Consider the following 21840-nt stretch of genomic DNA (forward strand, 5'->3'; position numbering starts at 1 on the left):
CATAAATAAATGGCCTGTGGGTGTAACGTATAGGAGAATCCCCAAAAGTGGACTAGATTTGTAATGAAATTAAGGGGCTGCTTTAAACATCGGCAAGAGTCACGGAGGTTGCAGTTCGCATAAGGATCCCAGAGTGATGAGATATTTCCAACAGAGCGGAGTTCTAAAATACTTCGTGAAGACTCCATTCTAAACACAAAGCAGAGAATCACTACTCTTAGGAGGATAGGACCACGCCAGAGAGCGCATCACTCTCACGTCATCTGCTGCGTAGGTAAATAGGCAACTAAACGGGGAAATTTTTAAAGCAGCAAATGTTTCTTTTACCCGCGGTAACTATTTCACTCGTTACTGGCGGAATGCGCTCACACCGCATACGGATTGTATTTGCACCGGTTTAAACAATGAACACACCTCGGTGTCTGGTAGACTGAAGCCAAGTAAGGGCGACATACGTGCCTGATTCTGCCTCGCTCGTTCTTTCCAGTTCAGCTGGAGGGTTGGAATCGGGCAGACATATGTTCCTCTTTTTTTTTTTCGGAGACGGCAAGAAAACAGGAATCCCTGCCATGAGCACCATCCGGGCGATGCACCTCATGAGAAAACCTGGGCGCCTGATTCTGCCTCACTCGTTCTTTCCAGTTCAGCTGGAGGGTTGGAATCGGGCAGACATATGTTCCTCTTTTTTTTTTTTCGGAAACGGCAAGAAAACAGGAATCCCTGCCATGAGCACCATCCGGGCGATGCACCTCATGAGAAAACCTGGTCGCCTGATTCTGCCTCGCTCGTTCTTTCCAGTTCCGCTGGAGGGTTGGAATCGGGCTGACATATGTTCCTCTATTTTTTTTTTTTTTCGGAGACGGCAAGAAAACAGGAATCCCTGCCATGAGCCCATCCGGGCGATGCATCTCATGAGAAAACCGGGGCGCCCGACAACCATCGACTGAAAGAAAAAGTTTCATCTCGACCAATAATTCGCCCTCAGGCAGAGCAGTACGGGAAAGAAAACAGTTAAGACAGGCCAGAAGCCTATCGCGTCTGGCCTTGTTACACGCTTCAAGTGGTTACCGCAAACTAACAAGACCAGTTCTCTTTAGCGTTTTTGTCCCCACCCCATAAAGACACGGGAGTTTTTTTTATCATTAAATGGCGTCACGGCGTTCTTTTCACCGCGCAAAGCGTTCGATAACTGCACAGATACGTTAATCCCAAGTCAAACACGTCGTCCAGACGGAGCGGTGCCCCGAATGTTTTCATTCCATTGGTGAGACAAGCAAAAATGCGAGCATACCGACCTTCTCCAAGCCGTGTGGCGACATCGGCTGGGAGAAGGTCGGAAAGGGTAACAAGAAAGGAAATAAGCATTGAAAGGAACGAAATACCCCCGGCGGCCAATGTCCCCTTGACGCGCAGACCAGAGGAAACGATGACCTCCATACCTCGGCCGCTGCTCCTCCGCGTATCTTTTTTCTCCTCTTTTTTGCCGCTGGCGATCGGACGACGACCGGATCCGGACGGAGGGAGACGTCGAGTGAAGAGGCGACGGATCTCCGCTCCCGTGGTCAATTACAAGCAGCCGAAGTGAAAGCACCGAAAGAGGGTGGAGTAAGCGGAGAGGACTCAAGACATGAAGAAGTTCCAGACACTCGGCAGCGAGAATGGAGAAGGGGATAACCGTAAGCGTTCATCGCCACTTGAGGGGTGAGCGAGGGGGTGGCAGGGCAGGGCACGATGGGCCCTGTGCTCCCGTCACGTCACATTCTCTGCCCGTCGCACCCAGCTATCTCGGAACGCACTCCGCTCGCATAATGCGCACAGGAACGCTTTAGTTACGCATGAGGAGCGCACCGGTGTTTTTTTTTTCTGTTCTGGTGAAGTACGAATTCTGGGAAGAGGGCCCCAACCAGTGCGCCCGTGCTTTCTGGCATTGCCGACTGCTGCGCATTCTGCCGCCGTGGCGTTTACGAGTGCTTGTTCTCTGCTTACCTAACGGGGAGCAGCAAGTTTATGTAACAGCCGTCTCTGTATCCAAGCTGGCGTGCTTTGAATATCACCGCCTTTCTCTCAACAGGGCTCTCACGCCTGCTTAACGAGTCAAGGTCACCTGGGCCAAAGTGTCGCCGACATTTCAGCAGATTTTCCGCTCGCTCGCCGAGAGACCTTGTCGGTGTGTATGCGCACCGTATAGTCTACGGCATTGCGGGTATTTGCGTATGGGCCGAAACTGGGGTGTACACGAGGTGAATTCGCGAAAAGCGAGACGCGCGTTTATCCCTCTGTTATGCACATAATAAAAGATATTCATACATGTCACAAGAATCAGCATATAACGCTCGTCTTGCACGATGCGAGTGAGATGGTCTGCCCTTGGAAAAATGCGCGTCGCTGCGTCATCGCTGCAGGCTCCGGCCGCCGTCCTCCATGGTAATACACATTATTCTGTTCAAGGTGGCCTTGTCTTGTCCCGTATGTCTGGAGACTTTTGTTGCAAGGGAATTCATCTAAACTTGCCTATTTAAGTGCATAGGAAGAAGAGTATGAGCATAAAATAAACATGCCGGCAGTGTTTCAGACATCAACGCCGGCTCTCGACTGTATATGTTTTCATGCAGGCGACCAATGCAAAACTAACTGCTCGAAAACAGAGGAGGTAAATACGAGCGTTACAAGGCTTTGTTTTGAAAACTTATATTCTTCTTTAGACATCAATGCTGCGCTGATACGTCCACAACATAACAACGCAGTGTGTTACCGCGTCGTCGTCAACTTGACAAACTCGTTTGATAGAAAGTCGATGCCCACAAAAGAACAATGGCACTATTACTGCAGGCACGGGGGAAAGTGCGGTGGCGAACAGTTTGGATACGAGCCAATAAACTGTATTCCTGTCCGCAAGAAGCCGATGAGTTTGCTTTCGTACTAGATGATTTCTAACTTCATAGGCGCCAGTCGCCGTCGGGCTAAACTGCGGTTTTATGCAAACCGCCCTACGTTGAATGATGTCGCTGAAGCTGGTTTGTTTAAAATTTGCTTCCCTCTTAATAAGACACTCTGCGAGCACATCGCCGCCTCCAGTCGCTACGGCCGCTATTCTTTCACTTTCAGTACAACGTCTATCTTTAGTTCAACAGCTTCGTTCAAGTACCTTGCGTGCCCGCACTGCCTGGCGCCTGATCGCTTCTGGGCAAAGGAAATTATAGAGCCCATTGTATTTTCCGAAATTATCCTTAGCTCAATTTATATTTTCCCTGCGGACAGAGACTGAACCATGCGCGGCGTTCTGCTTACAAAATTATTTATTTATTTATTTATTTACTTATTCAAACAGAACCCCCACAACCCTCCGTATTCTTACTATGAGGACATTACATGGTGTTACACCTAAGAGAATTGAGAACTTGTGAAGAGAACAAGATAACCTGTCCTCAAGACTCGATACCTGTTAGTACTTCCATCACATTGAGGGCACTCGGGCCCGCTTATTCTCTATTTGGCTAATCTTATCGAAGAGGCTGCCCAAGTGACCTCGGACCAAAAGTGCGACTATAATTTTCGAATAATTACCAGGCTCATGTGACGTATAATGCGGTTGCTGGCCGTTATCAACGGGGTCTATCTGACAGGGAAACAAAGCTGCTTGTAGTCTTTCCAGAATGGCAATGAAATGAAATTATAATGAGGTTGGTTTTTTCCTGTTCTTGCATTTTTATGCGGCAGTCCCTGACTTGATTTCAATGCAAGCGTAGTGGAAAAATATAGACGCTTTCATAACGCAGGAAAACTCAGAACCTGAAGAGAAGCTAACGAAGAATTCGCGCCTGAGCTACGGGCTTGGTGGAGAAGAGGTCCTCCCCAAACCGCTTCGAAAGCAAACTGCTCCTAAAGCACCATACCAGGCCAATCCTGCAGAGTGACTCGAGAAGATTCGAACTATAAACCGAAGAACAGAGCGCTCAACTAAACTCCACTATCCTCCTATCCCTGTGCTCCAGTAAAATAGGCAGTAAAGGGAGATGAGAAAGAGTACAGTAAGAACAGTCAAAGCAAGACCCCAGAGACATTCCTCCCCATTCGGGAAATAGCAGTGGACTGGTGAGCGAACTCATTCCACCGGAACATCTAGTCGAAGGTCAGCATACGAGCGGCTCTGAACCACGTTACGTCCGTCCTGGACATCGCACTTCAGCAACGTATACCGGAACCTGTCGCCACGTTGCTTCCGTTGCCGCCACTGTCAAGGACACTTGAACAGCATTACGGTGCTTTGACGTGCAAGATGTTTGGTGGTCATAAGGAAAGAAAAGAACGCGGAAAGCGGACAACAAACCATGATACGGCCGGTGGCTAGGAAATAGGGTTTGAGTACCAAATCAGGGCTTTCTATACACAAACAGCGACCTGCGACGTAAGCGAAATACAGTGGCACTGCTGCCGTCGGTCAAGGGTAAGAGCTGCGGGTACGGCCCATAGGAATGCATGTAAACTTAGGTTTTGAAGTAGTGTTCTGATTTCATAAGGGACCTATGAGGTATTCCTTTGTTAAAAGCTGAATATATCCTAGAACAGAATGTGAAAGTGCGCTCATTGCAAAGCTGATGTATATTTAAAACACAAAATATGTGTACGCCACAGTTATCTCCGAGTGGTAGTAACAGGCATGCGCGCGGCCTGTGCCTACAAAACTTTCCGAGATAATTTTCTCATTTTAGAGCAAATCTATGAAGGTGGCAGTTCTTGGACAGCTGGGGAGCACATTTAAAGAAAGCCCGAAGAAGAATGAAAGGGCTTTCCGAAGCACTTATTTCTTTAAAACCTCACGATAAACGCGTGTTGTGATGCTGGACATACCACTCACAACACCTAAGCGCTATTGCAGATGGACGTTTTTCGTCTAGTCCGACATGGTGCCGGGTACGCTACATTTGCTCACGAATACACAATACAAGCGATATCCCCAGCCGCTCCTGGTATCCAGGATCGGCCCCCTATGTTTGTAAACTCTGTGCTGGTCTAGAGGCACTATACAATCTAACGACAGAACCTCATGTGGAGCAGCAATCAAAATTGTGACATCAAGAGGGGAACAAAAATACTACCAGAAAAACATTTAAATCGGCAGAAAGCGTGTGCGAACCTTGAAAGCCACCTTAAAACTGAGGTCATGTGAAAAAGGAGTAAAAAATTAGATGCCCAATCCGCGAGCTCCAGGCAGACGGGCGCAAGGCGCCCCACCGCCGCTCATGGAGTCTCGCCCACTTATAACGAGCCTTACGATCGCGCAGATTGCGTTCGGTGTACCCGAGGTTTGTAGTGAGCGAACTTCTCATTTTACAGCGATATATATGAACTACAACGAAACTGGCATTTATTTTCACCACACAAACAGAGAAGCAACACGGACACTGCAAGTTCGCACGAGCGCGGACAAAAGCACGTGCGAGGAAGGATATTGGAAAGCGTGCTCGTACAAGAAGACACGGTGTGCATTCTAAAACGATAAAAAGAGCTATGCAGCTTTTCAAGGTTTGGTTTATGGCTTATGGGGCGCTTAACGTACCAAACCGACTCAGGCAATGAGGGTCAACGTAGTGGACGGCTCCGGATAATTTCGACCACCTGCGGTTCTTTAACGTGCACTGACATCGCACAGCAGACGGGCGCTTTGTGCTTTTCGCCTCTACCGAAACACGGCCGCCGCGGCCGGGTTCGAACCCTCTAGAGCATAGGTCCAGTGACTGTGCGGCTCACTAGCCGAGTGCCCACCCAGAAATGGCAGGGAAAGATCTAGAAGGCGGATGGAAACAGTGTGAAAAGCAAAAGTAACGAGCGGAGGGGGAGGGCACCAACCAAATTCCCAAGCCACAGTCGAGCTGAGGAGAAGGCTGGAACAGTACGCCGAATGTGCGGAGTGTACTCCAAGAATTCATGTCTGCATTAAAAAAGAAAACAGTGCAAGCCACTAGTTCTGCTCTGTTTAAATCACATCTATAACGGAAAGAGCGCGTTTCAGCGCCAGCTGTACTGGACGACGCCCAGATGAGTCAAAGCATGCCCTCTCAGACAAGACCTGCTTTGGAGAAGCCGGTGCAAAGTTATCGATTTTTTCGTATTGTCTGCGTGAAGGAACGCTGTCAGCATTGACAGGAGAAGCGTCGATGTCTTCTTTTCAGAAAAGCAGAACTAACGAGGTGACGCACGCAAATGAAGCACTGTGCCCATCTGTTTGCTGACGCAAGCGAACATTTACGCAAGCATCGTCTGCGCTCCTCTCTGGGCAGAAATCTACATTGGTCTAGGTTCACTTTGTCTTGTCGTTTAATGAAAAGCCGCTCGTTACAGAGCATTTCTCAACTTAGGCACTTGCAAACCGCCTTTACGTCCCATTATTGATGTGCAACACGTCAGCACTTGCTAATTAACACTGCTCCGTAAGCTGCAAGGAACCGCGCGAAACCAGCGATAACTCCGAGGAAAAGAAGGGAAGGAAGAAGGAAAAAAAGAAGGAAGCTTTAGTTTTGTCTTGTGGTTGAACTTCCCGACGCCATGCGTAGGCTATGTGGGACGCCGTAGTGGAGGGCCCCGGATTGAATTACACCGGCTGGGCTTTTGTAACTGGCGCTGACACCACTCTGCACACGGGCATTCTCATCGATCGAAATGCTGCCGTGTGGGCCGTCGCGGTTGGGATTAGACCCTGCGACCCGGAGATTAGCAGCTTAATGCCAAATTTCTTTGTGTGTGTGTGTGTGCGTGTGCGTGTGCGCGCGTGTGTGCGCGCGTGCGTGTGCGTGTGCGTGCGTGTGTCTGTGTGTGTGTGTGTGCGTATGTGTGTGCGTTTGTGTGTGCGTGTGTGGAGTCTCAGTTCTCGGTGGACACCTCAATTGCGGCGTGTTGAAAGATGGAAGAGAGAAAGAGGTGCCGTATAGTGGAGGGCTCCGGAATAATTTTCACGATTTGGGGTTCTTTATCATGCGCGGACATCTGCAAAATTTTGTCTTCTAAAGCCTGTACAAGTCCAAAAAAGAATAAGAGCAGCAGAGGCAGCAACACCCACACGAACACAATAATAAGAATCACAACAAAAAGAAGAGTAATCTGCTCCTCTCGCCTTTTCATCATCCTTATCCGCTAGAACAGATGCCCGGCATGCGTCCCTCTCTCCCAGCGGCCCAATTTCTTCGCAGCCACCTAGGAACGGAGCCACGCTGCGACCCAGCCCATGTCTTGTAGCAGATGGAAAGATTTACAGGCCTCTCCGCGTGGGTCGTCTACGCCGCATCAACCCCTCTTCGCCGACGTCGACGCCGCATGGCGAGGGAGTGCGAACGGAAGCCCTCCGTTCCCAGCCGTCGCGCGGGGCCGACTCGCCGGATCGCGCGATGCGCGCTCGGGTTGCGCCTGGCCGCAGCTGGGACAGATCTCGGGTTGCGCGCCGGGCTTCCGTCCTGGCTCGAAGCAGTGGCCGTTGTCGGCAGGAAGCTCCGCGGGCCTCGACGCCGCCTCGCTGGAGTCGATGCACACGTCTCTCTTGGTCTATTTGTTGGTATCGCCAAGTTGCGCTGGAAGACTGTGCACCCCCCATCAAAAGTATACAGTCCAAGGGGTTTGCTTCGAAGCTGTTTAGCGTTGCTCCCTGGCGCATCAAGCAGTCCAGACCTTGGGAGGATTGAGGGCGCAATGCCTTTCCTCTTTCGAGAGATCACGGTTGCAGAGTATGCAGAACGAGCCATGCTGCGGGCCTCACAATCAAACCCCTTGGGCTGTATACTTTTGACGGGAGGGTGGTGTTTATACGTTGCGCAGCCCATCTTGCGCAACTCAGCGTGTTCGACCCCTCCATTGCAACCGCTTAAGTGAGTAGGCATAATTGGGCGCTGCCCAGAACAATACCCCAACACCCTTGCTGCGCTCGGAGGACCCGGCCGTGCAGACCATCGCCACCGGCCGGGCTGCCAGTGTTATGGCCCTTAGGAACATAAACATGGGTCGTGCGGGGACCCTGGGGTGTGCCCCGAAATCCTCTTACAGTAAAGTTTTTCGCTCTCTCTCTCTCCCGAACTAGAGTCCTCCTGGGAAACACCACCGTCCCAGAAAGGTACTCTCAAGTGGACTTGAAAAAAATTGTGTTGTGTGTTAAGTCTTTCTTTGGATTTCATTATTAGGGGGAGGGGATCGGGTGCGCCGATTTGTCCCTCCCCCCACTACCAAAAATTCTATGCCCCACTAACCCAGTTCGGGAGAGTGGCGAGAGTCAGCTCGAGGCCTCTTCTCGGGGCGCGCCCTCGGTGATCAGCGACGACCCGGCACCAGGTACGTATGCCGGAATCTGGTGCGCGACAGGCACCCAGGGAGATCCGGTATCCTGCTGTGACACTGTGGCCCCTCCGGCCAGAGCAGAGACCACGGCCCGAAAAAGCAACTTAACGATTTGGCTGGTGCTCCACCGGAAGGAAACACTGCAGACGCGAGCGGCTCTTTACAAAGGGGATGCCTTGCTGTCCCGTTTAGACAAGCCGAGCCCAAAACAAGAGGCGGAAATTTCGGGAACGTATCGCAAACGGCGCCTTGTGCAATGATGGCAGCGCGTGTCATGTTTCTGCGAGCGCATGCCTGCCGAAGACTTCGTCCTCTTCAGCTGGTCGTTCTAGGATGCCTCGATGCCAGCGCCGCCGCTGGGTGTTCGGCCACACCAGCACTTACCGGCTCCTTGTCTTCCTTTCCAAATGTTTACTGGCTTCGTCTACATATCTAGTGAGGAAGAGCAGCTCACGCAGCTGAGCACTAAATCGCATAAGCACAGTAGCAGATAAGGTCAGGACATGAACGGACGGGCACGATTATGCGCTGTCAGGCGCAGGAGAAACACAAACAAGACGAGAGGTTTAACCTAGGTTTAAAGGGGCACATCCGGTCGGGCAAAGCAAAGTTGTTCCTGGTAGTCTTCTGGCTAGAGTCAACGTGACCGACAGCATATCAGCGCATGCTGAAGCGTGAACCATTCGGATTTCCAGGATCGCTGAGGGTATAAGCTTCCAAACGGTAATCACGGAGCCATTTTCGACTTTGACGTCAGAAGTTTGAATCTTGTGGGGGTGGGGTGAATATTACACCTTTAAGCTAAATTATCTAGGCAAGAAATTGATCTTTTGCTGCTAAATAAACACGAGCATTGCCAAATATAGCCGCACAGTTTATTTCCGCTAAAAACAAAAGTTGCACAATACCCCTTTTGATAAATCGGGCGCAATGCTGTCACAGCATGACCTCTTGTCTGTGTTGCGTACATCTGCGCCCAAAGAGTAGTGCTTTCCTTCTGGTGAGCAAAAAATAGTAAATTAATGTTTAGTCTGCAGGCTTATTCCACGATATATTTGATAAGAATATAAAAGCGCAAAGGCACGAAGAAGACAGCAGAGAAGTGGACGAGACGAGGGCAAGCTTGCGAAAAATGATTCATTGAAGACAAAGATCCCAGCGGGAGCACCACGCATGCGCTGAGCCTATTGATATACAATAACACGGATCCTAAGAGTTACCCTCGTGTCTTCGCACTTCTACATCCTCATCATGGCCGACCAAAAAGCCCCAATACTATCATAATATATTTGTCATGTGCTTGAAAAAATGCGCCCTTCTTGCTGAGGAAACGGCTGAAATCTGTAAATTGTCTTCTTTTGTTTGTTTTTAGTCCTGTCAGCTTTTCGCTATCCTAGCAACCCTGCTCCCACCAATTTCGAGAAGCTGGCGTCCAACGCAGCGACCTCGAGGTCCGATCCTGCTCGCATTTTTTTTTTCGAAGGTTTTTTTACTTCGAAGCCATCAACACAGGGAAAGCCGGATCAGTTTCGAGGGGAAAATTCTGTCAGGAAAATGCTGAGTGTTGTTAGTGAGTTACCACGCTGTGAATCTCGCTGTACTATCGCGAAATACCAGTCTGTCTGGGACTCTGGCGTGAGAGATGCGAATGCTGGCAACGCTCGTTAAACATTTCCACTGCTACAAGCGCGTTAGATAGCAGTTAGTTCCGGCAGCGTAAAAAAAGCATCCAAAGGAGATACGCGGCGCCTGAATTTGAACAGCGGATTTCCGGCAGCCCATATGAGCAAAATTAAACTGACACGAGTAGTTCAGTTACGCATCAAAATATATCAAACGCTAATTTCAAGAAAAGATATTGAAATATAATGCCCCAGATAAATATTCCGTAAAAAAGCAGAGCGCTAAAAAAAGCCTGTAGCGAGACAGATTCCAACTTACGTCTCCCAGGGCCGTTACTTCCCGAAGACCGTGCCTTAGAACACTCGGCCACAAAACAAGCGCGGATTAACACACCTCTGCATATATATTTTTTTTCAAGCGGAGTTCTTGCGTGCCTTCCAGAGTGTATGAAGTGCACTTTACTGTAGTTCTCAATCTCCCTTTAAACCACAAGATGTCAACCAGAATATATAGATGGCAGTGTTGTTTCTCGGATTTTCTTTTCTTTTTTTTATGCTTTGAATTCTCCGCTCAAGAAACAGCCACGACTTCAGCATGTTAGAAAGAATCCAATTGCTTAATAGGAAACATTCGCTTTCACACCCACGTCCTTCTTAAGCCTGGGACGGTTTCTATAGAACAGTTGACGGCAGTCAAAGAAAAAAAAAACGCCTGTAACAATTGTCATCTTCCCAAGATGCAAAGAGGTGACGTGTACTGATTTCTTGCTGCTGTTCCGAATATTATTTTGATATTTTAAAATAACCTCCGGAGAATGTCAGCCTTCGTGTCTCTCTTGCATACGTTCTTATCGTGTTACCATGGAGCAGATTTATCACCTGGCACGTACAACAGTATCGAAACGTACAGCTCGCGAACTCGCCGGCAGCACGTTTATATCTAGAGCGTGCCAGCTTAATGAGGAGGATACATTAATATTTTCTTGTGCGTTATTTGTTTCTAATGATTCGCAAGGTGTTAGTAAACAAGGATGACCACGTACAATTTGCCTGCGCGCGGTGTATAATTTATAACTGAAGTTCCTATAACATGTAGTTATAGTTTCCGATTCAGAACGGGCGACATGGCTACGACGGCAAAAATGAGGGTTGAAATGAGGTGAAGCGAACAAACACTGCTTCGCCGATTTGAGGCAGATTAACTCATGCCTTAGTCAGATCCCGGAATTGCAGCCAGTAAACACATATTTGTTACACTGCAGTCTCTGTGGAGCTTCACCTGACCTCAATCTTACGCGTGACGGCATAGGCACAGTTCATCTGCTGAAAGCGAAAGGAAAATGACATGGAAAAAAATTTGGAATTTTTCAATGACAAAAAGAGAATTAACGGAGCGCCGTGCTCACCAGTGATATAGGTTAAGCCTGGAGTGAAGCACAGCCCACATTCATGACCGGCACGCATACTGACCCTCCGCGACAAGAAAGTAGTCCATTGGTAAAGCTTTACTGGCTGCGTAAACAAAACATTCAAAAAAACAAATTATAAGTGCAATAATTTTCACGCACCTGCCATGCCTTCTACAGTTAAGTATTATAATGATCTTTAACTTCACTCATGTAGTTGTTTAGCGCAGCAATGTCGTATCTCAAGATGAAATTCAAAGAAATAAAGTCGCCCAAAAAAAAAAAAGAAAGGAAGAGAAAAAGAGTAAGAAGACTAATACACGTGCACCCAAAAGCGCATATCTTCGACGCTGGCAAAAAAAAAGGAGTGTGCGTCAGAACGAAAATGCTTCAGTCATGCGCTCGCTGTCTTTTCCGCCTGCATCCAGCTCGCGCCGGTTTCGCCATTCAGGGTGATAATCGCGCGCTCGTCACGCGGTTGCGCCGGAACGCACGCCAGATAGCGCTCGCCTCTTTGTCGCAAGCGCCCGGCGAAGTCTGTCTCCGTCAGCGCGCCACGGAGAAAGACGGAGCCCATGTATCACCCATGAAATCGTTTCCCGGGGTGGACGCACGCGTGTAAGGGCAGCTATGCGGCTCGTTACTCACAGATACAGAGGGAGAGAAAACAGGAGGGCAGCGAAGAGCCCCTTGGGTCCTGAAAGATTGTGCAAGAGATCATTCAGGGCGTATGAGAGGTTTTCTGGCCTTCTGAGCACTATTTCTTCATATCGACTTTCTTTCTTCTCTCCTTTATTTCTGCCCTTCTTTCTTCTCTCCTTTCTTTCTCCCCTCCTTTCTTTCTCCCCTCCTTTCTTTCTGCCCTTCTTTCTTTAATCCTTTCTCTCTTTCCTTCCTTCCTTCCTTCTTTCATTCTTTCTTTCTTTCCTTCTTTCTTCCCTTCTTTCTTTCTTTCTTTCTTTCTCTCTTTCTTTCTTTCTTTCTTTCTTTCTTTCTGTCTTTCGTCCTTTCCCTTTCGTCCTTTCTCTTTCTTTTCTCTTTCTTCCTTTCTTTCTTTCTTTCCTTCCTTATTTCTTTCTTTCCTTCCTTATTTCTTTCGTTCGTTCTTTCTCTCTTTCTTTCGTCCTTTCTCTTTCTTTTTCTCTTTCTTCCTCTTTCTTTCCTTCCTTATTTCTTTCTTTCCTTCCTTATTTCTTTCTTTCCTTCCTTATTTCTTTCGTTCGTTCTTTCTCTCTTTCGTTCGTTCTTTCTCTCTTTCGTTCTTTCTTTCGTTCTTTCTTTCGTTCTTTTTCGTTCTTTCTTTCTTTCGTTCTCTATTTCATTCTTTCTTTCTTCCCTTCTCTCTCACTTTCGTTCTCTTTTCCCTTCTTTCTCTTCTTCTTCCTCTCTTAATTTCTCGCGCTATCTTTTTTTCTTTCCTCCCACTATCTCTTCCTTCCCTGTCTTCTGCTTGTTTCCCGAAGAAAGCGGTTCGCTACGATCTGTTGCTTCCACGCTGAGAAAAAGACAACGCGCGAAATCGAAAGTCGACAGCCCTCGTTTTCTCGCTAAATTGCCTCACGGCCCAGCCAGCGTGACCAGCTCCGGGAGGAGAATGGCGACCACACTCGTCCTCGAAGCAATAAGAATTTTACCCCACGGAGCTCGTTGTAACGTGGTCGACTTGCTGTTGCTGATGTTCAAGTGCGGAAATGCATGCTTGAAAAATGCAGCTCTAACTAATCCTCTAACTCTCCGGGTTAACACGAGGCCGGTGAAGAAAACAATCACCAAGTCGTGTCGTGCAGATTCGAGCGACGCATTGTACAAGCTCAACATGCGTCACTGCCGTTGAGGTTCAAGGCGCATCACAAATATGCGAAGCGCGCCCAGTCGGTAACATAGTTTAATGCGAGCACAAGGGACTTATTTTTTTTATTTATTTATTGATACTGCGATCTTTTACAAGACCTTCGCAGGGTGGGCACACAATACATAAATTCTGGAAACAACAAAAACGACCTCAGGAACAAGCAAACAATACAAGAACAATTGATCAACAATTTAAGATCAAGAACACAATTTCAAAAAGTACCAACGAAACAAAGAAATGTAGCGGTACGACATTATAAAAAAGTTAAAGGTGGCTTTGAAACCTTTTTAGTGAAGTTTGGGTTACTGCATCATTAGTTAGATTATTCCAGTCTGTAATCGTTCTGGGGAAAAAGGAGTACTTAAAGGTGTTAATTCGTGCGTTTAATGGTGTTACTGTAAAATCATGGCGTCGTCTTGTGCTGTACCCTGAGGAGAACGATATAATATTGGATGTGTCAATATTATACTGACCTTTGATTAAATGAAATAAAAATTTTAGACGACAGATGCGATTTCTGTGAGAAACTGGAAGCAAACCACTTTGATTAAGAAGTGCAGTGATAGATGTGCGGTTATATGAATTGTAAATAAACCGTGCTGCTTTCTTTCGGACTCTGTCTAATTTAGCAATGTTTGATTTAGTGAAAGGATCCCAGATTATGACGGCATATTCTAACATAGGGCGAATAATAGTGTTATACGAAAGTGAACGTACACTGGGGGGGCCGAGCTTCAGAGCACGTCGGAGGAAAAATAGTTTGCGTAGGGCATTAGCTGTAACGCTGTCAACGTGCTCTGTCCAGGAGAGGTTATTGCAGATCCGCAGACCTAGGTATTTGTAAGTATTCACTTGAGAGAGAACTTTGTTTTTAGCAGTATAGTTAAACAAAAGAGGCTTCTTTTTCTGAGTTATACGCATGAACACTGTTTTATCATAATTAACGCACATTTGCCATTGGTCACACCATGCTATTATCTTAGTGAAATCGTTATTTAACCGTACTTGGTCCTCAGTAGTAGTAATCTTTTCATATAACACACAATCGTCAGCATACAATCTAACAGAAACTGAGATGTTATCGACAATGTCATTAATAAAAATCAAGAAGAGGAGTGGCCCAAGAACAGATCCTTGGGGAACGCCGGAATCAACAGGAACTGGAGGGGAAGGGGAATTATTTACTACTACAAACTGACGACGTTTTGTTAAGTAGGCTGTAATCCATGCGAGTAATTTGTCATTTTTTAGTACATTACCTAATTTGTGAAGAAGCTTGTTATGCGAAACTTTATCAAATGCTTTTTTAAAGTCCATAAATATAGCGTCAGTCTGCTTTCCTTCATTTATTGCCTGCGAAAAATCATGTATAGTTTGTACTAGCTGAGTGGCAGTGGAAAATCCTCGTCTGAAGCCATGCTGTGCATTAGTTAGAAAATTGTTTTGTTCAAGAAAATCGGCTATATGTTTATGAATGAAGTGTTCCAAAACCTTGCATGCTGTAGATGTTAACGATATCGGACGGTAATTCTGAATAGATGCTTTGTCTCCAGTTTTGTGAATTGGTTTGATTCTTGCCGTTCTCCAGTCATCGCGGATGAACGAGTGAAACCATCGCATGACAGGGTAATAGGGAGGTGCACATCACCAGAACGATGTTTTCAGTTTTGCAAATGACTGTATGCCGCGCGCTGTGCTCAGTTCTCTTAACGCGCGGGGACTTTCGTTTTGGTGGCAGCCGAGGAGACACTGAGAAGAGTATTGGTTCGACTAAGTTCATGCTGTAATAATATTGGCGCCAAGCGCTGCAAACCGCCCAGTATGAGAACGTTACATCCGATTGGCGGTGCGAGCAGACAGCTGTCGCGTCAAAAATTCACTCGACATTAACAGAAGGGTTGTAGAGATTTTTCCGAGGTACTCTCAGCCATTGCTGAAATCAAAACGTGTTTCTCGTTGCAAACAGAAACTTATCGCAGCTCAGCATGAAAGCTGCCAATCGTCTACACATGCAGGTTCTAGTTCAATACAGGCACTGTGCACGCATTATGGAAATGAGCCTGCGCCTATACTAAACACCCAAGTCGTGTGGTTTCAGTTCTTGGCTTAATTTGTGTCTTTCCTTGTGTACGTGGCTCCTTGCTTCCACGTTCATGCAATCGAGGAGAGCGTAAGTTTAGACGTGCATTTTAGCTGTTTAGTTGCGCACGACGAGTAAATCGGATCTGTGATGCCATATACGGCGCAAACGGACTGCTCCCACCAAATTATGGGCAAGTTCAGGGCCGACTAATTGCAAATAATAGTGTTTTTCTGCATGGTTCCGTTAAATGTGCGCTAACTCTCGCGCAGAAATTATTGTTCCGTTCGCTGTGCCAACATTCTAGCCACCGCACTGATTCATCGTCAACCGAGATAACAGGCGACGAGCAACAGAAAACACATCGCAGAGGGAATTTGGATCAGTTAAGCCCTAAAAACAGGCCTGTCATGCGAAGGCTGCACGCCTCCATGTGCGTCACAGGTAGCCAGTGATGGCCGCCGTTTAGGGTTTGCTGGATGCTCGTCACCGGTGGCATCATGCACCTTCAGACGCTGTTATGTCCTTCTTTCCAGCCTTCGCTGGCGACATCGTCGCTGTTATAAGACAGCAGACCCGCATCCAGCCCGTGTGCCTGCAGGTCACTTGAGTTCCTGTCGCGACTTAAGACGACAGCGACACAGCAATCTTAATACCTCACGCAACAACGGTGATCACTTATTTTTGATGTCATTACAAGCCCATTGCCGCAGTTTAAGTCAGAATCCTACGAAATAGCGCGGCCTGCATTGACGCCAATCACACGTTAAGATGGATGGTTTGGTTTATGGGGTTTAACGTCCCAAAGCAACTAAGGCTATGAGAGACGCCGTAGTAGAGGGCTCCGGAAATTTCGACCACCTGGGGTTCTTTAACGTGCACTGACATCGCACAGTACACGGGCCTCTAGAATTTCTCCTCCAAAGAAATTCTAGCCGCCGCGGCCGGGATCGAACCCGCGTCTTTCGGGTTAGCAGCCGAGCACCATAACCGCTTAGCCACCGCGGCGGCCGTTAAGATGGAATCTGGAAGATATTGGTGTGTAGGATTTACCGTCCCTGAGCGACACACATGAGCTATGAGCTAATGCCATAGTGGAGGGCTCCGGGTAATTAAGACCAGATTACCAGGCGTTCTTAACATGGGCTCACAGCACGCGTGTGTTTGTGCGTTTCGCCTCCACTTAAATACGGCCGCCGCGGCCAATATTCGCTCCCGCGACCTCGGGATCAACAGCCAAAGCTACAGAGCACTCGCAGCGGGTCAAGCTTGTAAGGTGGAATCAACAGCTCCCAGTCTAAGCTACGGATTTTCATTCAACCTTAGCACGAGGACGACGGACACAACGCAGGTACAAGTCTTACAGATCTTTCGTCCTGTCTAATCTGCCCTGCTACTTTGATATATTCCGGCTCGTATGCGCCATGTAACGAGGAGATACGCCGACGATGGCCCATAGGCGCCAGCCCTTCTTTCCGTTGTCCTCTCGTGAAAATAAAGCGCGATCCGGTAAGGAGCGAGCGTTGCCGGAGAACTTGCCTGGAATCACAGCGTGGGGTGGTGCTAGGCGCTCCATGGCCGCCGTGGGAAGTCGGCGTATCCAACGGTCGGGCTCTCGGTGTCGTAACCGCAGTACGCGCACCACCAAAGCCGTGACAACAGCCCAACGCAGCGGCGTAACCGGGCCTAACCGACTGCCACGACGGGGACCTCGCTGGAAGTCGCACGGAACTATCCAGGTTGCTGGCGCGCACGGCGAATCGGGGCTTTTTTTTTCTGCTGTTCTTCCTCTTAGTCTTTCCCAGGAACGGAGAAACTTTTAACGAATAAACGCGGACAAGTGGCGCGCGCGTGTGGGAGGCGATACGAGCAAAGGAGACACTTTTCCGTGTTACCGATTCATACAGACGGCTGGAGCACGATACGCGTCCGTCGGCACACGCCGGGTATCGCTTTTCTATGTCCGCACGCGTCCTCGAACACCTGGTCGCTACGACACGTGCGAGAGAGTGATTTCGGTATGCAAACTGATTCCTCTCACTTCTTTCTACTTCCTGCTTTCTTTACCTTCGCATCTTTTCTGCGGACTTTTTTTTTTTTTTTCGCGGCACTGGCGCACGTTTCGTTTAGGACGCAACTGCTTCGCTTACTATTCCGTCTGCGGGGAGCCCCGCGAAGGGGGGGGGGGGGGGGGGGGGGAGTGAGTGATATAACAGTTCTTTTATTGTTTTTTGTTTTAATATTGCTACACAAGGCTCGACGCATATTCGGCTCGCCTGCATGCGTTTTACAACCAAAGCCGATGCTGCTGAAACAATCGGAAAAAGGTTTGTGAGCACATGTGCTATCTGGCGCCAACTTTGTTATGCGGCGACGTTCAAGTTCCTGAGAGAATAACTGCGCTTGCAAACACAGCCGTTCGGTCTCACACATTTTTCTTTTTTTTTATTGCACGAACAGAATTATACACGCCATTGCCCACTAGGCAACTGAAGGCAGACTAAGCCTGTTTAAAAAGGGGGGGAAGGAACTAGTTTTATTCGTGCGTAATTACCAGGTATAACTGCCGGTTCACTGCCAGGAACTCTTCACGAACCAAAACAGCTCGCATATTTATGGCGCAATTACAGAGAGACGAATCTAAAGAGCCCTAATAAACCAATCAGCTCAACGCCCACTGCCAATTAATGCCCACATGCCCGAGATAGTAATTGGCATGACACGTAGCGGTGGTTATGTCGTCGCTAATTCAACTATCGGAAAGAAACGCTACTGCGCTGAAGACTACGGCAACTGCTGACGCATTATTGCAGGGTTCACTTAGAAGGTTTTCACCGACCGTTTTCGATCATGGCCAATACAGGAAGCAGTACATACACAAAACTATGCATTCTGTCCTTCCGACCAGCTCTCTGCCCTGTAATCAGAGAAAGCTGCGCTGCCCTTATAGATCGTGTCTTTCGTGAGCACGACTGCGCTGAGACGGCAGAAATTATTTTTTTTTTCGGTAAAAAAATAATCGAAAGTCTGTCATGATTAAGTATACGGCGCCTGAAGCAAGAAGCTGGGAAGGAGATGACAAAAAAAAAGGCAGCATGCAAATTATCTCGCTGAGTTGTCAGCTTAGAACTATACCCACGTTTTAGGATTCCGCTGACTTTCCACAGTTTGCTGCGGTAAACAGCGTCGAAGCCCTTCGAAGTGAAAAACAGGCCGGTCTCGCATTTTACAGCCATGCGCGTGTACTTTCGCAACAGGCACATCGTCTCAAAACTGCAATGCCCCTAGCGGTTGCTCCGCTAACAACCGACCGAGGAGAGTCGGAAGGCTTCACGCTGCAGTTGGCGCGTGTTTCATGGCTTCAAAGCGCTGTACGTGCCAATGTGTACGGTTTACGCTTATAAAAACATGAATCATCGTTACAGCTATCTAAAAGAGGCTGAACCTGGATTCCCGATTGTTAGCGAGCTCCACAGTGCAGACGGTAAAGTGCGTTCACAAGAATCTCGCGTGAGAGACATACAACGTCTCACAGCGTTAAAAACGGTAAAATGAATGCAGGGAACGTTATTAGCAGTGGGCGTCTTTTCTACAGTGCCCAGTCAGTCAACCAGTTTCACAATAGAGCGCTTCTACCTAGCTGCATGTAAAAAATTTCTATCCTCGCGTCAGTTCAACGCGTATGATTGAGGAGAGACATTCAGCGATGTTCATGAAAAAGGGACTTAAATTGCAGCCGGTAGGAAGAAAACGATCCAGAAGCTTTACGTTTTCATACGGAGTTTGTTGCCTATATATAACAAAAAATGGAGGGGGCACTTAAACTACGCCTTAAGAGAATGACACTACAGAGTTAGCGGGTTAATGCTCCCAATGCGGAATAGGTTAATTCTGTATACTTCCCATTCATAGATCCCTGGGAGTCCTTATAACCCTCCTGGATCAGTGGTGCAGCGGTTATAAGGAATGCGCCACTGCCCTGAGATGGCAGCCACCGGTGTTGCCACCGGTGGGGTTTTCGAGTCCCAGCTTGCTCTTCCCGATCAACCTCCCTCGACCAATCATGAATTTAACTTACACCTGCCAAGGTGTGCAGTTTGCTCACAACCTGGTAGGCAGTTTGTGATGACATCGCAGGATCATGTGACCTATAAGTTTCCCACCAAGGTTTCTTCTGTGGGGATATTTTCGTGGTTTTTTCGCTTACGGTCAGCCAAGCCGACTACGACGTCAGCTTTCCTGCTGCTCCAGCTGCTTAACGGTATCGCGTTAAAAGAACACCATATCTATCCATCGGGGCTATATTATCGGGCCACGCGGCCGGTTTGAGAAAAAATAGAAACAAGTTTTAACTGTTCCCGTTACAGTCTTTGTTCGCCGTGGCAATCATTTATCAGCAAACTACTCGGCCGCTTCGTTTATTCTCCTTTATCAGATATTAATGGGTCAGCCTCTGTTCTGGCCTCCGAATGGCTAAATACCGAATGACATTCAGTCATTGTCCGAATGGTATTGCACGCTTAGCAAGCGGTGTAGGTTGGCACAGATGAGAAGTTCTGTATTCAAGGACGGCCAACCAACCACAGAGAGCTTCCAGAGACGTACCAAGGTTTTCATATCCCGTCTGTAACGCGTTTTTCGCGTTCCTATCTAGATTCGAGTGCAGCGGCCAAGGATCGAACATGCGATCCCGCGCCCTGGGGTGCCGAGAAAACCCGGAAAAAAAAAAGCGCGACATCCCCCGCTGGGGTTCCTTCAACGACGACGATGGCGCATCAGATAAGGCTCGTTAACGAGAAAACACTTGCGGCGTCGCGTTCCCTAAACGTCGGTTTGTCTCGGCTCACGGCCCTTGACTTTAACGGTTCCGTGCCGTCATTGTTCGCGGCTGAGACAAAGCCCCTGCCTCACCCGGTGAAGAGGGTGAGGAGGAGAGACGCCTCGGAGCGCGCCGCAGGGACAAAAGCCTGTCTAGGAAATGTGGGAGAGTCAGAGAGAGATTTACAGATGTACACACACACACATGCGGGCACATTCTCAGTCCGCGCAGTTATGACTCGACAGCTGTTCTCGTTCAGGGCGCGCGAGATTCAGAAACATTCGCTGCTAAGATATGCCACGCGCGGCCGTGGCGAGGAGGAAGCTGAAGTGTTATGAAGACTAAGAAAAATAATGTGTCCTCTATTGGCGTCAGTTTAGAGCGGTCGCGCAAGTTGTTTCTAGTGAGTGCTGGAATGAATGAGAGTTTTTATGTGGCTACAAATCAATGGGAGAGCGAGACAGAGCCCATTATCGACATCCTGAATGCCGGTTCAAGTTTGCCGGGGGCTTTATATATTCGATACCCAGACATTTCGAAGCGCTCTCCAGGTTCTAGCATTGTTTATCGTACAGCGGGTCGCCTCTCCCCCACAAGTCATAAGAATTGGAGTTAGACTGAGTACAATACTTGTTTATAACATTTATTTATTTATTTATTTATCATCATACCCACAGCGCCATTGGCTGGCATTACAGTGGGGGGGTAGAAGAAAAAGTACACAAATGCCACCGCGTGCAGGTGGTTACAAAAAAAAAAAGATAACAATGAGATAGAAAGAACACGGAATTATTATACACAAAAAAATGTCACAGCACGGAAGAAAATGAATCATTTGATAATATGGACACTACTTCCTCAGGCAGCTTGTTCCATTCCGAAACCGTTTTGGGGAAAAAAGACATTTTAAAAAGGTCAGTCCGGCACCTGTATTCTTTAACTTTAAGTGAATGATCTCTACGTAAAGACACGTAATCAGGGTTGGCTATATATTTGGTTCTGTCTATTCCAGTTCTAGAATGAAATATATTATGAAATAATTTTAAACGCAGTACTTTCCTACGTTTTTGAAGTGAGTCCCAACCCAAAGATTTTTTCGCGCTCGTTACACTAAAATATCGCCCATAGTTCTTGAAAACAAAACGAACGGCCAAATTCTGAACTCTTTCTAGCTTTTGAACGTCAAGCAAGGTTTTCGGATCCCAGACTGTGCAAGCATACTCAAGTATGCTTCTAACGTTTGTATTATACAGCAGTTCTTTAGTCTTTAAAGGGAAAAGTTTAGCGTTACGTCGCAGGAAACCTAAAACACGACAGGCTTTGGCAGTAACGAAATGCACGTGACGATGCCAAGACATTGAACTTGTTAAATATACACCAAGATATTTAAATTCCAACACTGAAAGCAGTCTGCTATTATTTATGTTATAAGTGAAAATATGGGGAACCTTCTTTTTAGTGAAACACATATGTACAGATTTTTGTAAGTTAATATGCATTCTCCAGTTCTCACACCACTGGGCCACTTTACACAAATCCTGTTGCAATGCATCGCAGTCACTTTGATCGTTAATAATTCTATACAATACACAATCGTCCGCAAAAAGACGCATGCATGAAGAAATACCTGAAAAGATGTCATTCATGTAAATTATGAACAGCAATGGGCCCAAGACGGATCCCTGAGGCACCCCTGATGTTACAGCCACCTCATGCGATTGTTTCCCGTTGACAACAACACATTG

At 47.6% G+C, this 21840-nt stretch overlaps 1 protein-coding gene and 1 pseudogene across 6 annotated transcripts in view; both read right to left on the reverse strand.

The window, feature by feature from the left end:
• Positions 1–21840, reverse strand: part of LOC149370562 (solute carrier family 45 member 3-like) — a 142812-nt gene that overhangs the window by 51885 nt on the left and 69087 nt on the right. Inside the window, exon 1 of one of the 6 annotated variants that reach the window (XM_089562253.1) lies at positions 1440–1458. The exons of the other annotated variants lie outside the window; for them this stretch is intronic. The gene's annotated coding sequence lies outside the window, so the exon portion shown is untranslated. Of the gene's footprint in view, positions 1–1439; positions 1459–21840 lie in introns of those variants that run through there. 6 annotated transcript variants of the gene reach the window in all.
• On the reverse strand, positions 8166–8318 carry LOC149370563 (U1 spliceosomal RNA; annotated as a pseudogene).

This window comes from Amblyomma mixtum, chromosome 1 (assembly GCF_055824585.1).
Source record: "Amblyomma mixtum isolate Tamu chromosome 1, ASM5582458v1, whole genome shotgun sequence".
In the NCBI taxonomy this organism is placed as follows: domain Eukaryota; kingdom Metazoa; phylum Arthropoda; class Arachnida; order Ixodida; family Ixodidae; genus Amblyomma; species Amblyomma mixtum.